Source organism: Astatotilapia calliptera, chromosome 4 (assembly GCF_964374335.1).
Source record: "Astatotilapia calliptera chromosome 4, fAstCal68.1, whole genome shotgun sequence".
Taxonomy (NCBI): domain Eukaryota; kingdom Metazoa; phylum Chordata; class Actinopteri; order Cichliformes; family Cichlidae; genus Astatotilapia; species Astatotilapia calliptera.
Window position 1 is genome coordinate 13,670,219 of NC_137425.1, and position 16,741 is coordinate 13,686,959.

The following is a 16,741-nucleotide window of genomic DNA, read 5'->3' on the forward strand; positions in this document are numbered from 1 at the left end:
TGATACTGTAATACATTTCAGCAAAAAACACACAAACACAGATGTAGTGCACACACACACACATGTATAAATAGGACAGGGCAGTGAAATTTTTCTCCAAGCAGGAGCAACCTAATTGATGATAACATGTTTGAGAGCTGTCAAGACATGCCACCAAAGAGGTCTCGCACAGAATTCCTTATTCTACAAGGAAAAGAGAAAGTAGAGTGTTTGCCTGCAGTCTCTTAATTCCTTTAAGCACATTCCAGAGTGAGACCATGGATTTTGTCATGTTTCATTTTAAAACTAATATTTGCTTAAGGTGGAAAAGCTATTTTTGTAAAAGTGTCACTTGCTTATTGATATTCATAATTCTTAGCAAGTATCTTTTTTGCACTCAAATTCATGCCGATCTAAGACACATGCTGTTTTTGTTTTCCACTGAGAGGTGGAAGCGTGCCTCTTTTCCTTTCAGCCCCATCTGTGCAGGTCAATGGATTAATGTAAAAACTCAAGTGTTCTGACTCTTAATTAATGCTGCAATCGAGGGTCAGCATGATTGCTGATGGAGAATAAACGTATGGAGTTGCTGCTATTGCTTTTGAAAGGAAATTGGGGTCAGTAATGATGCAAGGTCATATAAAGCGAGCTTTCACAGGCGTAAATGTGATGAGAAATCAAACCCCTCCAAAAAACACGAGGGAGGTCTTCAAGGTGCAATAGTGCAAATGTCCTCTGTGGGCATCATTTACCTATAATATCTGTAGCTTGATGCTTTATACACTGTTAAGTGGTAATGGTGGTGCAGTGCACGTATTTTTTATACTGACATATAGCTTATTGTAGGTATTTTTTTTCCACGCCAATTGTTTAGCTGTGAATTTGTGTAATTTATTATTAATTTATCTATTAGTGATATATTATAAATGGCATCTGTGTTAAACATATTATTAAGTCACCAATATCTGATTTCTACAACCTTGCTATTTGAGTGAGATTCATCAAAGGCTTATAACTAACCTATAAAGCAGTAGTAAATATTTCATAACATGGAAAAATATATAACTTAAGCCAAGTTATAACGGAAAGATATTCTTATGCAATTTTAATGTATTTAAAATAATAATAATATTAAAAGCTGAAAAACCTCATTTAGATCAAAAAACAACCTGTGGCGTGCTGGTCTCTAGACCGAATACCTGGGTCGGGTTGGTTCAGAAAGGACATTCGGCATTAAATTGTTTCCAAATCAAATATGAAAATCATCAAAAATGAGATTTTCATATGTGAGTGATAAGATGAGATGGAGGGAGATTATCCACTGTGGTGATTCCTAAAGGGAGTAGCCAATAGAAGAAGGTTAATACATGGATGTATGATAGGGAGACTTACTGGTCTCACCCTAAGCCTTTCACATAGGGACATCTGTTCAAGATCCCTCTGTGTTCCATTTTAATGCACTCTTTAGCCCTCAGTGCAGTTTTTTTTTAAAAGTGGAGACTTAACATTGTGAACGCGTGTTTTATATAACCCAAACCATCATTGTATTGTAAGCCTGAGCAAGTAGCTTTGCCCAAACCTAATCGAACAAAGCAAATAAACAGAACTCTCTTTCTGAGAGCCTCATGGTTTACAAAACTGATGCCCGTCCTGCATTATTAAGCAGACTTTTTTTCTCGTGCAGTCTGTATGTCGACTAGGGCTGTGTCATATTGTATCATTTGCGTTAACACAAAACGCAAATGATAGCTCAGTGCTGTCAGAGTCTCCCGCATGGGGTGGAAAATGTTGTCCAACAGGGATGACAGCCACCGTTCTCCTGTCTCTCACCACCTCCACTGGGTCCAGAGGGCATCCTAGAACAGAGCTGGATAAGCCTGTTCAGTCTCTTCCTGTCCCCAGCAGAGATGCTGCCACCGAGGCAGACATGGCTGAAGCCACCACAGAGTAATAGAAGGTGTTCAGGAGTGGGCCCCTCACTCCGAAAGATCTGAGTCTCCGCAGCAAATACAGCCTGCTCTGCCCTTTTCTGTAGAGGGTGTCTGCATTATGAGACTATATCTCCCACCCCTAATGGAAAAGGAGTTGTAGCTGGAGTCAAATAGACAGCATTTTTAAAGTATCCATTGAAGATAGTAGAGCCAGCAGTACTCCTGGATATATTTGGTTACACTTCTGACCTTGATGAAGAAAGAGCTGAGGAAATTTCATTAACAATTCATTATGCCAACAGCACAGCTTTATGCCCATGCAACTACTGTCTTCAGTGACTGCAGTCTTAACGATGCCTTGCAAAGAGACACATAATATTTGAGCAAGTAAGTAGGGTCACCTGGGTGGCATTATGTTGTCCTGTTTTGGGGAAGTTTGGGGGAGGTATGGTTTCAAACCTCACTGACTGCTTTAGCCCAAAATTGTCCCTAAATCGGTATAAATGCCGGTTGCAAATGTAACAAAATCACTACAAAATAAAATTTGAAAAATAAAATTATACTGAGTACAAAAGATAAAATATCTCCCAAGTGAAAACAGAATTACCAGACACAAAAAGAAGCGACGTTAATACATCTCATGTTGTTTCGTGTCACAGCTCTCAGTCTCACAAACCACTCATCTCAACATGCTAGCCGTCTTCCCTGTAAGCCTTTAACAAAGTCCTTCAAAACTCCCAACTCAAGCAACAATTGCTCATTGAACACTGAAAGCCTTCACCACCACAGCTCCCTGGGCAATCAAGCAATTTCAATCGCACCTTCCAATTCCAACAGTGGGGGATGAACCTATCCTTGCTGTGACATCTACAACCCTTCAGACTTCCAATATACATTCTCCCTCTAACTGTCTCGCTGTGAGCACTATGTGCTGCAAACAGTATGCACTCTAGGTTTTCTCTGCTGCGAGACAAATCCTTGTGATTTTGTCAGTTGTATTTTTGTTTGCAGAGCCATATGGCTTCGTCTCGGCAGCAGTCACCAGTCACTCATCTCAGTGTCGCAGCTATAAACGTCTCAATTAAATAAGATTCAATCTTCAGATGAGCGGTTTCACGACTGCTTTGATCCTTTAATCTTCAGGTTCATCATTTCTACAATTTAATTTGGAAAAATGACAAGGCTGGGTTGAGATGTGCTTTTGAGCGTGGTACACTAAGTCCTAAATCACAACTGCTATGATTAGGTGGCTCACGGCAGGATGGTTATTCCAATGAGTACTCCAGTTCAACCCTCTTTTAAATACAGAAAACAGACTTGGAGTGTGCACGCAGTGTTCCAACAAAATATGTGAATTCATAACTACGTTTGTGAGGGTCTGATCAAAACTGAAGAGCATTATAGCCCTACAGCTATGCACTAAAGTATTCCTTACTGTCACATAACATCTCTGATACTCAAATGAGGCTTAGTTTGAGAACGAGTGGTGAGCTTGAAAAAGATTAAATGCAAAGAAACAAAGATATAAATGGTTGCATGCAACAGCACTGCAGAAATTCTATTTTTTTCTTTTTGAGTGCCCACTTTGATATGAATCTCCTGCCTATTCATCATAAATCAGGAACAGTCCATCTGAGCTGATATTGTTGCTCAGGTTTACTGTAATCCATATATAATTAGAGTTGAGCAATCATACAAGAGATTAAATCCAGGATATGGAAACACAGAGAAACAAGTTAAAGTGACCCCAACTGTAATCCAGAAAAACATATTAGGATGAAACACAGGACTTCAGTGAGCTTCTACTGCAGATTGTCTTGGCTTTATAAAGAAAGAACAACCGTTTAAAAGGACAAAGAACTCAAAGATATCATATTTATCACGCTCTACCATGCCATAGAAGAAGAACAATGACCAAGAATGCCATGTTCTTGTCTTTAAGCTGAATAAGTGTACTTAAGTGTGTGCGAGCATGTCACAGGCACTCCCGACAGACATCAGCACACAATGTACCAACACCTTCAGCACCGCGGCAGGCCTAAAGAGACACGCCTGTTGTTTTCTTCTCTTAATTTACGCTCGTTAAGACGTATCCTTTCACATTCAGCTCCCCTCAACAGAGGCAGGTCAGACCACCAACCTGACACCTACGGCGGTGTGAACACAAACACAGAGCGCTCGATTTTTACTCTTACTCGGGTAATGTGACTTGAAGACATTCGTACTGTGTAGCATTTGGTGTGAAAAGAGTGGGCAGACTATTCTCTCAAGGATTGCTTTCAGAAGTGCAAGCTGTTGTAATATACATCCCCAGTTTCCCGTGTTGATTCGTCACTATTCGCTCACATTCATAAAGCTGTTAGTTGCATACAATATGAAGCTATTCTTATTTATCTGTTCTGTGGCGCTGCAGTGTACTTGTTCACACTATTGCCTAACAAGCAAAAGGGGGGAAAAAATCCTTGGTTTGGTCCTCATTGGTTCCAGGAGGAGACATAAATCCCTTTGGGGTTGGGTCAGGAAGGGCGTAAAAATCTGACAAATCAAACATGCACAGCTACCCGTGCTGATGATCCTCATAAATAAGAGAGCAGCCGAAAATATAATTTCATATGAAAAGAAACAGCACTATAAACTGAATATTAAACCCTGTTAGCTACAGTGGCAAACAGTGTACTATTTGCCATCTGTTGTGCTTTAATATAATTCCAGCTTGTTATTATTTCATTACTAAACCATTTATAAATCTCCTCCTCAGTTACACAGCCCAAAACCAGTGGCGGGTTCCAATAACAACAACGCTCATGGTTTGTTCAATATTAAACATTCATTAAGAGGCAGGCAATGCTTTATTGAAACATGGTTTGTTTCTGCAGCCGGAGGCGGCTAAGCTCTCCATCTCTGTCACTGCGTCTCTGGTTGTCTTTAGCAACACTCTGCTGCTGCCACAGGAAAGCAGCGTTCTCACTTTGTGCTGCTCCCTGTCTCGGTTTGCCACTTGTATTTTTTTTCCTTACACAGCCATCTGTCCCTAGCCTGTGTGTTTTGTGTTATGGGTTTCTGAACAAACATTAAGCAGGACTCACTGCTACAGATTTCGAACATCAATCCATGAGAAACACTGGGGCCTATCCACATAAACAAATGATTACCTCTTTTACTGGTAGAACACTTTTGAATAAACGTGTGAGTAAATAAATAAAAGCATTCAATCTGTTAGGGGTGATTAACTTCCTCTTTACTGATACTGAATTTGTGCTAGGCTGCAGCATTGTACCAGTACTGTGATTATTACATACACAACACCGGTATTCCAGATCTCTTTCTTCTGAAAAATCAATGATGCTGGAAAAAAAAGAAAGGAAAAAAACACAAAAAGATTTTTTTTCTTTTAGAGAGAATCTAATCTTGTGGATTTCGTTCTGCTTTTGTGGAGCAAGAACAGCTTTGGCAAGCTTGAATAAAGCAAAATAAAATAAACCAAAACAACCTACTAGTAGCATAAGTGCCTGAAAGTGTCAGACAAACAATATGTGGTGTAACTTTTTCCTAAGCCTCTCTCACACAATCAAAATATGGTATGTGCTCCCAGCAAAATTACTATCAAATGTCTTTTGGAGCATCCATAATCTTTCATAAAATCCATATCTCCACAAGAGAAAAAGGTGACCACTATTATATACTGATGGCTTGCTAAAAAAAACACTGACACACAGAAACACAACCAGGATTTGATGCAGAAAATATACATTTTCATCCCAAAATGAGAGGATTTACCAATGTGTTTAAAAGATTCAAAGCTGTTTCATTTAAACAGGACTGACATGCACATTCATGGCACTCGATGTAATCCCTGCAGGGCAACAGGCTGCAGACTGTAAGCCAAGACTGAGTCATCTCAGACAGACAGAGATGGAGAGAGAACGTCATGAAGCAGGTTACTTTTCACCCACCTTATTAAATTGGATGTCCAAACAAGCCTTATGTCGTGGTGATCAACTCTCTCTCCACTACCTTCCTTTTAACATGATCTGTTGGGCTTTTATGTGCGTTTCTCACACGTTTAATGGATCGGAAATGGATGGTACCAAAGAATCATTATGACCATCTGACAATGTGACTGCTGCCACGTTCTACATCTAACAAACCACCTAAGACTATTCGTTATGTAACACGAATAGTGCACTGATAAAATGTGACCTTGAAACAACTCTTTGAAAAACTGAATGGAATGAATGAAAGGAAAACGTTCAATATGAAATGTTGGGGGATTCAGTGAAAAAGAAAATCTAGTTTAGTAGTGGCAGTGGAAGCCCTGGTTTCATTATGTCTCCTCCAGCTGTTTTTATGACTGCACCATGGGGACACAGCAGTTGAAGAACTGCAGAGAGATTTTGATTCAGTAGGTTTTAAAATCGTTCTCTACTTCTCTACACTTTGTGTGGCTTGGAAGAAATTCCTAACACTGCCGAAAGGTTTCTATATTCCATAACTGTCATGATGGTACAGTATGAAGGGTTAAACTGCTGCCTCTTATGACCCACTAGCTTGTGTTTTACTGGGAACCTGTTTCTTTATGCATTTTATGACCTGAACCACACTAACTCATTTTTTGCAGCGTCATGCAACAGGAACCTCTACTGCTTAGGAAAAGATGAGCATCATGCTCCACTTGCAGAACTGACTGGTTAGTAAGGTGTGATTTAATACACATCGATCATTTAACCTGTTTAAGAGCAGGTTAGGTCTGCACCTTACGTTACCATGGTGATGTACCCCAATGAGAATAGAGCATCTCCTGTAGCTACTTTTCTAAGACCATAGCTCCGCTTTGTAGTAAAAGTGTGGTGGCAGCCTGTATGTAAAGTGGTGGATTTATTCAGACACAATCTCCCTATTTAGAATTTCTTTTCTTTTTTTATTTTTCAGTAACCTATTGTAAATTTCTGGCAACATTAGACTTGTAAAAGGGTATTTATCTACACTTGATGCTTTATTTCATTTTAGATAGCCCAGTGCCAATACACTCTTTCAAATTCAAATTCAAATTCAAATTTTATTTGTCACGTACACAGTCATACACAGTACGATATGTAGTGAAATGCTTGGACAACTGCTCGTGACCTAAAGAAAACAAAAAAGGAAAAGGCTATGAATAAGATAGGAAATAAATATGAAAAATTAAAAAGGGTAAATTTAACTAGGAAGGAATAAAATATAAATTAAGGTTAAAAATGAAATAACTGTACAACACAAATTAGAATGAAGGGTAAATTTAACTGGGAAGAATAAGATAAAATATATAAATTAAAGTTGAAAATAAAATAACTGTACAACAAAATACACAATACACAATATAGAACTATATAAGAATGTATGAAGAAATCTAAATATAAATAAATATATACACAATAACAGCAGCTGTACAAGTATTAACTGGAAATGAAGAATATAGTGACCAGTGTTGTGCAAAAACAAAGTCCAGAAAGTCCAGTGTGTGTGTAAGAACCATATGTGTGGGTCAGTACTATGTGGTGGTGTGATTGAGAGACCGTATCGCCTGCGGGAAGAAGCTCCTCCTCAGTCTCTCTGTGTTGGTCTTCAGGGAGCGGAATCGCTTTCCTGACCTCAACAGAGAGAACAGTCTGTTGTTGGGATGGCTGAGGTCCTTCACGATCTTCCTGGCCTTGGTCCAGCACCGCCTGCTGTAGATTGAGTGCAGGTCAGGGAGCTCGGAGTGGATGGTGCGCTCAGCTGACCGCACAACCCTCTGTAGAGCTCGTCTGTCCGTCTTTCTTAGCATGACTTATCAATTAACTTTAAGTTTAAATTGTTGATTACAAGCCATTTAACTATTTTTACATTAATTTGCTTCTCATAACTGAAGCTTGTATTTCTATTTCTTTATTTCTATTTGAATATTCTGTTTTGTTGTGTTTTGTATCTGATTTGATTCATCTTGTCTATTTTTAAATGTTTGTTAATAATTCAAATAAATCCTTATATTATAAATGAGGGATACCCCCAAGGATTTGTCCAGTCTAAATAAAATGCCTTTTTACCCTTTAAGACAGGTCGGAGCCAGCACGCTCCATTTTGCGTAACTAGAACTACAACCATGCAAGCTCACGCAATAATTTTTTTTGCACATGAAACAGGAGTTGTACCTACATCTTATCCCATCAGCTTGCCCTAGGTCACAGTTTCCTTCCACATATAGCTTTGCTAAAATTGCATAAAAAGCACTTGCAGCAACAAAAACATAATATTCCAGAAACAGGCTTTGCCGATCCGATCAGCTGTTCGTAACACTTCCTAGGTTGACGTCAGCATGAACTATTGCATATCCGCCATTACCAACCTAAACCGGAAGTGACGTCATTTTTGTGGAAAATGTAGTTTTTTACCTTCAGGGCTTTATAAGCCTTCATTGGTGTTTTTAAAAGTCATGTTTGACTTTATGCTTTTCTATATAGTTTCTGGGATTCTTAGAACTCAAGTTGCACAGCTGGAAATAGTTTATTTTGATGCACATGCTGTTTTGTTTTGTTTTTTTACAAATTTGCAATATAACATTTATTTTAGTTTTTCCTGCAGGATATAAAAATTGGTGTATTTCAAAATTAAAACTATGAAGACACTCAGAAATTATTTTGTGCAACCTTTTTGTATTTGCAGTTTTGAGGGATAAACCTCTTAAATTTCTCTTTTACATATATTTCTCTAGAAATATATGTAAAAAACAAAAACAATTTTCAAATTTTTTGTAGTTTATTACACCTTTCTGCAATTTATGTAGTTACTATGCACTTAATGCATACATACTACTAGAATTTGGGCTATAATGGTTGTATTGATGTATAGCAACTTGAAATGCTCCCAGAAATTGCACTTTAGCATGTAAAAATATAAAGATAAGCTCTGGCGGACTTGGTTCTATGGTAGGTCTTAAAGGGTTAATACTACAAAAATAGTAAAAAATCATAGCTGTGAATGAAATACACCTCTCCGTAGAAACATACATCTATTCCCATCTGTACGTGCCACTTATGCTGCACAAAGTTTGTTGTTTCTTTCAGCATGATTAAATATATTGAATACCTCTATTTGTCAAATCAAAACATATAAACATAACCTTTAATAAGAAACCTTCCATTATTCCAGAAAAGCTCCGTTATCTGCTGATATCGCTTTGTGTTTTCACATGATGAAGCTTGCAACCCTTAGCCTTCTATATCGATGGCAAAGAAATCACTAGAAGATTATTATGGAACATATGGAAATGATATAATAATAGATACATGTCCAAAGATGCTACAATATATGTTACATATAATCTATGTAACAAGTTTTTTGTAACATATACTTAACATAGATCTGACAGAGACATGGCTAAAGAGGGAAATTTCAGACTATCCAGTGGAACAGCTAGTTTCTCACTAATTCTGGTGACTGCAGAAAAACAGCAGTAAAAGCAGTAAGAAGGGCTTAACAGCTTTGTTTACTCAATATGCTCAGCACTGGATTGAGGCCATACTATTTACCACTGGAGTTTTCATCATTGTTCAAATTATGCCATCAGTGCTCTGCACATGTGACATGATTAATTCCACAGTCACAGGCCAATACATAGCAACCCAGTGCACTGCTCATGAGTGGAGATGGAGCCCATTTACCAGTTCTTGACAGTGCAATTAAACAACAATGTCAAGATGCGTTCGCACAGTCACTGTAACTTTTTCCAACTATACCAGACAGAGAAAGCAGTTAGACTGCACTGCATTGTTAAACAGTCTGCACCCTGCCTGCTCTCTAGTGAAAGATTCACTTACACTGCACCTCATAGAAAACCAGAATAGTACAAATTCTGTATATAATATCAGAAAAGTGAAGCCAATGCAGAAATGCCTTAAACTTGCATTCTTTTGAACAGCCAGCAGGTCGTATTTCATGAGGAAATTATGGTTCAGTGATAGTAGCGCGTGGGCAGCACATACGCAGCATGTGGGCAGTCAGTTGGCAGTCCATGAGGCAAATACAGACACAGTCTACCTGCAGAGAACGTTTTTTGTCAGATCGAGACAGTCTGTGGGTAACTCTTGCTCGTGCTGTTGCTGGTCCATCAGCCAGCTGAGGAGAAGAGACAAGTCCTTCCCTTCCCTCGTCAACCAATTACCATTCAACCGATGCACAGTGTCATCCACATCATGCACTGGGATGCTGGGACTTTGGGAAGCTGCACAAGAGCAATGGTGGTTATTGATATTTTATAAATAATCAATTAGCATTTCATAGTACAATAAAGCAAGATATGTTTTAAGATTGGCCTACCTAGCTTGGAGCAAAACTGAGACTACTGGGCCACATTAACTACTATCCATGTCCAGTTGATGTAGACATGCACAGTCTGCTGTGGTTGTTTTTCCAATCTGCAGTGGTCAGTGTTGTATTTTCTATGGTTTGCTGGGGAGGTGGCCTTGGGCCTTATGATGTCAATACGCTTATGACGAAGGCCAGCTCTGTGACATGGATGGAACTGGGCAGTATGTAGGCAGTGACAGAGAAAGGGATGAAAGGAAATCTGAAAGCACTCATGAACAACCCCTCTTATCCTTTGCCAAGCTGAGGAGGCTCAGGAGCACATTCACACACAGATCCAACCAGCCATGTGCCTCAAAATGCTTGGAGGATCTCTCATGCCATCAGCAATCTCCAAAGTTTACGTCCAACCTCAACTAACCGACACTCAAACACATGGTCTCTATAGCTTTTTTCCATATATAATGCATGAAAAACAAATGATGTTGCCTGGAGAGGCAAAGAGTCAACTGGAAAAAGTGGACTGTTGTGTCTATTACACACTTTGCTGTGATATGGGGTTGCACCAGCAGATAACATGGCACCTCAAATCATTACAGACTGCAGAAACTATACCCCTGGACTTCAAATCCTGTATTCTATGCCTCTCCACTCTCCCTCCAGAACCTTGGGAAATCGGAAATTTAAATGTCAAATCCAAGAGTATCCCAGCTAAATACTGCACTGCATAGGACTTTATTTTAACCATCAGTGTTTTTAATGTTTTCAGATCATGTTGAAATAATCAAACTCCCAAAGAGTGGTGTGAAAAAAAGTTTAGTTTTTTACACATTATTTATGTAAAAGAACTCCAAATGCTAGCAGGTGTTTCTGTGGTCAGTTGATAAGAAGTCTGTAATATGCAGATGGCTGTGCATTCTGTTTACGCTTCCTCTGAAGAACAGAGCTGCAGCCAGATACCCTAGGCCTTCCCCAGGCTGAAAGCTAATACATTAAGTGCAAGACAGCCCCCACTGATGATAGTACTCATCAAAACACACTCAATTATGCACATGTCCAAAAAAAGAAAAACTAACCCACAATCTCAAGCGAAGGCTCCCCTTGTCTTCAACAAAATATATATAAGCTCTATGAGTCAGTAGTTTTAATACAGTCACTTGTTGCTGTATCTTATTTGTGTGTACATTTATCCAACTGCTCTGTGAAAAGGATTGAATTGAAAAGAAGAAGTTGGATTGAAAAGAAAAGTGATTTAAATTGTTCGTTGGAGCTCATTGGTTTGAACATTTCAGAAACTGCTGATCTACTGGGATTTTTCCCACACAACCATCTCTAGAGTTTTACAAATTATGGTCTTAAAAAGAGAAAATTTCTCGCGAGCAGTAATTCTCTGGGTGAAAATGCCTTGTTGATGCAAGAGATCAGAGTAGTTCTTGCTAAAAGGAAGGCAACAGTAAGTCAAATAATCACTTGTTACAACCAGGGTATGCAGAAGAGCATCTCCGAACTCACGACATGTTGTATGTGAGAGTAAGTTCACTGTACTCAAATGGCCTCCACAGTCGCCAGCTCTCAATCCCATAGAGCACCTAATGATTCTCTAATAAAACTAGGGAAAATTGCGAACAGTGTTGTAAAAGCTAATTGTCAATTTATCTGTTGTTTGTATGTGAGATTAAGATGTATTTCTTTCATAAAGTTGGCCTGAAATATCAAGCAGTTTTCAACATTAGCGATCTGGTATATACTCATTAATATTTAGTTCTCATCTCCTAAACTGTCATGTATCTGAGAAGAAAATAACATAATGGCAGCTGTTGTTTTAGTCATGAAATTACTGTTACAATCCCAAGATAATTACAAGAAGAAAATGTATTTGGAATTATATGACTTCATTTCACACCATCATCAATATGGCACGCTACACAACACTTACTAGAGAAAGAACAGGCAAAACAAAAGCAAACCAGTAACAGACTGAACTTTTAAACCCTTTAAAGTCCGTTTTTGAGAGTTTTTGAGACATCTACATAATCAGTGTTATTTTTTTTTTCACTCCAAAAAAACCGAGGTGAAATTGAAGAATACATTTTTAAGCAATTTATTAAAAAAAAAAATGCTGGAATTACAAAATGTTGATACAAATGAGCTAATATATCCAGATAAATTAGACATTTCTGGCAATTATTTCATGGTTTGGGATTTAAAGGGTTAAAGACTTTACTTTAGATGTCAAAAAATGGGACAGCACAGTTACAGCAGAACCCTTAATAGAAGCTTTGCACACCACATAATGCCCCAGGAATCAGGCAGAAAATGACACCTGAAATAAAAATCAAAGCTACATTTTAAATCAAGAGGCACTGTTTATCTGCAATAAGCAGCACTGATGCTACGATTATAATTTTAAAGTGGGAAAGTCAGACACTGAGCAGCGCGCCACAGAAATGCAACAAAAGCAGCACTGACAGCTTATTCAGACAGAGCTTACCTGAGAAATCTTATCCAACACCTGTCTCCCTCCATGAGCTATTTTATCTCTCATCTCTGGGCTCTGAAAAGTAGAGTGAAAACCAATTGGTTTCATAAGATTAGAAAGTACCACACGACCACCAGGTGCTCCATCTCTCAGCTTTTACCCTCACACACAGCTGTGAAGCAGAAAAGTGTGTCGGAAAAAAAATGGTTTATTAGAAGATTGCAAGATTGATTGAAAACTGTTAACTGGCTTTTTGTGGATGGAAGGCTCAAGAGATTCATTAAACGCCTCTGTGTTTAAAATAAAGCCCACAAAAGTGTAATGCTTGACTCTATAACTACCTGCTGAAGTTAAAAATGATATTTGATCATTTCAAAATATATTTCCTCTAGTTTTCATTTTATCGTTTAACTCACAGCAAGTTTCTTCTGCTTCCCAAACATGTAAGCACACAACCAGGCAACACTTGAAAGAGAATATGAGTCACAAAGTTACAGCTGTGAAGGGCATACAATTCTGTCTGAAGACTGGTTTGAAAAGTGGAAGAAAACAATTCCAAGGACCTTCGAGAGGAACAGAAAATACTCAGAACATGAAAAGAAAATGTGTCTTTAAGCAAGCTTTCAGTGCTCTATAAAGAATCCAGCCTTTATTTTGGAACGTTTAAAACAAGCATCAGAATTCAAAGAAAATTTAAATGACTCTGAATTTTTCAATCTTTGTTGGGCTAGTCTGAGTATTTCAGAAACTGATGATTTACTTCCCACACAAGCATCTCTGGAGTTTACAGACAATCTTTTCTTGTTTAAAATGCATTGCTAACGCATTTCAGTGTCATGGCTCTGGTTCTGCTTTCCAGCATTCTGTGTTTTTTGAACTTTAAACATCTTTTTTTTTAAAGTAAGTTTACATTTCACACAGTCACAGTGAATAAAGAAGGTTAGAAAAACATTGTCTCAGTTTCTGCTTCGACATTCAGATGATAGGGTCAGATTTTAGCTGTAAACAACTTGAAAACATGGCTCCATGTTTACAGCCTCTTGTTGAATATATGCCATGAAGAATTAAAGCAGTTCTGAAAGTAAAAGGGGGCCTGGTCCCATATCAGCACGATGTACCACTGTACTTCTAAAGGTTGTGAGCTGGCTCCTTTCCCGTGTCTTTCTCCTTGTGTGTGTGTCAGTGAAATAGGGTCTACTCCTTATCTAAGGAGGGCAAGGTGTGAAAAGGAAGAGAGACAGATGTAGAAAACATTACTTGAATTAATGACGGTGACAGTGAGTGCAATAAAACCTTCTGTATTTATCACTCTAGAGCCAAAGATGGAAGGACACTTACATCAAACATGTGAAAGTAAGGCCACATGAATGTGGTGACAGTGGTACAAAGTCCCCTGCTAGTACCATCACAGCTGCCATGCTCCAAAGCAATCGACCGAAGGGAAACACTGTAGCAACAGCCCTCCTTCCAGATCATTGATATTGGGTATTGACAGTCTCACATGGTGTTGACTGAACAATGTGACTATGGAGAAGATTACCGTGCACAATAAACAATAGTCACAAACGTTAGCTTTAGCTCTTTTTTAGTTTTTATCATGTTACACAAATGACATCCTTAATTGTGTTTGGTATTTGTGTGCAAATGGATAAGATGGAAAAAGGTATGCTATCTGTAACTCATAAGAAAGCAATTAAAGAAAATTCTGGACTGAACCTGAGAGCACTAAAAATCCAGTGGAACAGTCTCCAGCAAAGATAATCAATCGCACTACACAGCTCTGAAACAAGCAGTTCTTTAGCTCTGTTCCATCAACAGAAAAGAGAGCAGTGACTGGTTTGCATGCCAGATAACATCCTTTGACAAAGCTCTAAAAGCACATTTACAGCCACATCAGGAACTGATCATTTCAACTTAACCAGCTATTTCAATCACAAAAAGCATTCATAAATGAATTATACATGAGGAATTACATAGTAATTAATTTGGATTTTACATCGCGTTTTGTCAAATGTCATTGGTACAGCTATTATGGGAAATGGCTGGCACTTAAAACGTCTGTCAAGCGCAGTGATTTGCGCTGACTTTTAAATGATTCCTAATCATCCATCATTTTGTGGAGCGCATCAACCCACACTGTTTATTCCCAGCTTGATTACAACCTGTGCTTCCTGCTACAAAGATGAACAGTCCGGTGACATCATGCCAGCAAAATAAAAGATACCTCTGACAGCAAAATTCAGCTGAATAGCAATCAGAGGTTTGTCTCAGTTTTTATTAACAGTCACGGCATCTAATACCAAATCTTATCTGTGTTAAATACTCTTTAACAAATGAAGATGGGGACAGTGAGATCCCACTGAAACCACTCTGGATACAGCTGAAAAAGTATACTCAATATGATTGAAGCCTTCCAATGTCAACTGTGAACCTTGGTGCTCAAATCCGACTACTGTGTTCTAAATGTCCCAACAGGTGTGTTTCAAGGTAACGTCTGTATTTCTTAGTGCTCAGTTTGTTGTAATAGACTATGTGGAGCAACATGAAGCAGATCATTATCCTTCAGAATCACCTTAGTCACCACAACTGTGTCTCACAGGAGTTAGTTTGTTGCAGCAGGCAGAGTCATTTTCTGTAAATAAATCGCAGTGTGTTAAGACTACTGATAGAGCCGTTGGCACAGACCGGGCAAGGCGTATGGCTGAGAGTGCCTTAGTCACAGAAAAGACTTATAATGCCTTAAACACAAAGTCTTTGGTTTGATAAATAAATAACTCATCTAATTTGTTTTGTTCCATACACAGTTGTGTGTTGCAAAGTTGTTCATGAATGTCTGAGAAATTAATTTAGTCCTTTTTATTTAATGCTTTAAAATCAGTTAAAAATAATTTTAGCAGGTTATAAATGTCTTTCAAAGATCTCTTTGGGCATTGGCGTCTTTTTTATTCATTGCCAGTCTAAACCTTGTATCTGACTATTTTTAGGGGAATGTTGTTTTTTAAGCAACTTAACACTTAAAGATCCAAAACATGTAAACACAGAAACTTTATCAAAAAAAAACCTCACAAAATGTATTTCATTTTTTCAAGAAGCCTAAAATCAATGGAATTATGAACATATCATAAAAAATATCTTGAGATTTTGGTCCAAAAAGCAATATTATCTGGAAAAAATCTGGACAATGATTTACACTGCCAATGCAGCAGAAGCATATCTGGATAGAAAATCACACAGTAGAACACCATCATTCGTGGACTGGCCTCCCCAGAGTCCAACAAAAGGTAGCCAACATTCAATGTCTCCCAAGAAGGCAGGAGAACTATTCCTGAAAATGACAAGAAAACTGGTCTAAGAGAGTTCAGGCTGTGGTGAACAATAAAGGTGGCTTCATTAAATTCATTCATTAGACTGTTTTTGGCTTATATACTGTATTTCCATGTATGTTTGCAGGTGTTGCAATAAATTTCTGCCCATATTTCCCATTTTTCTACCAAATATAGGAATGAGAGGTGGCGCCAGACTTTTACACAGTTCAGTAGTAACCTTTTTTTTCTTTTACAATTTGCAGCACTATAAGTGACAAAACACTAAAGACAGAAAAAGGACAAAATATGTCAACAGTCTCTGAATGAAGCCTAATTTCCTCCACGTTTGCTAACTTATTATATAAACAGGTTCCAAAAACACCTGTTTAGTTTTTGTCACTGGTGGTACAGTCATTACATAATTGCCAAAAGCATCAGTAGTATTCATTAAATATTTTACAGCTGCCTCGGGCTTCTAATTGCTTGTCAATTCACCATGGTACGATGTATAATCAATGTTTTCAGTTCAGGGCCTGGACCAGAGAGGTACTTCATCATGCCTCAGTAATTAGAAAGCAAATAAAGACCTGAACTACCCAGCAAAGCCAAGTCAGGATTTCATTCTGCACATCGTTCAGTGCTATTATGTACTGCCATGCATTTTTCGCAGAGGGAATACCCGTAATAAGTGTTAGTGCCTAAAGGCCTCATGAAAAAATCTTTTTTTT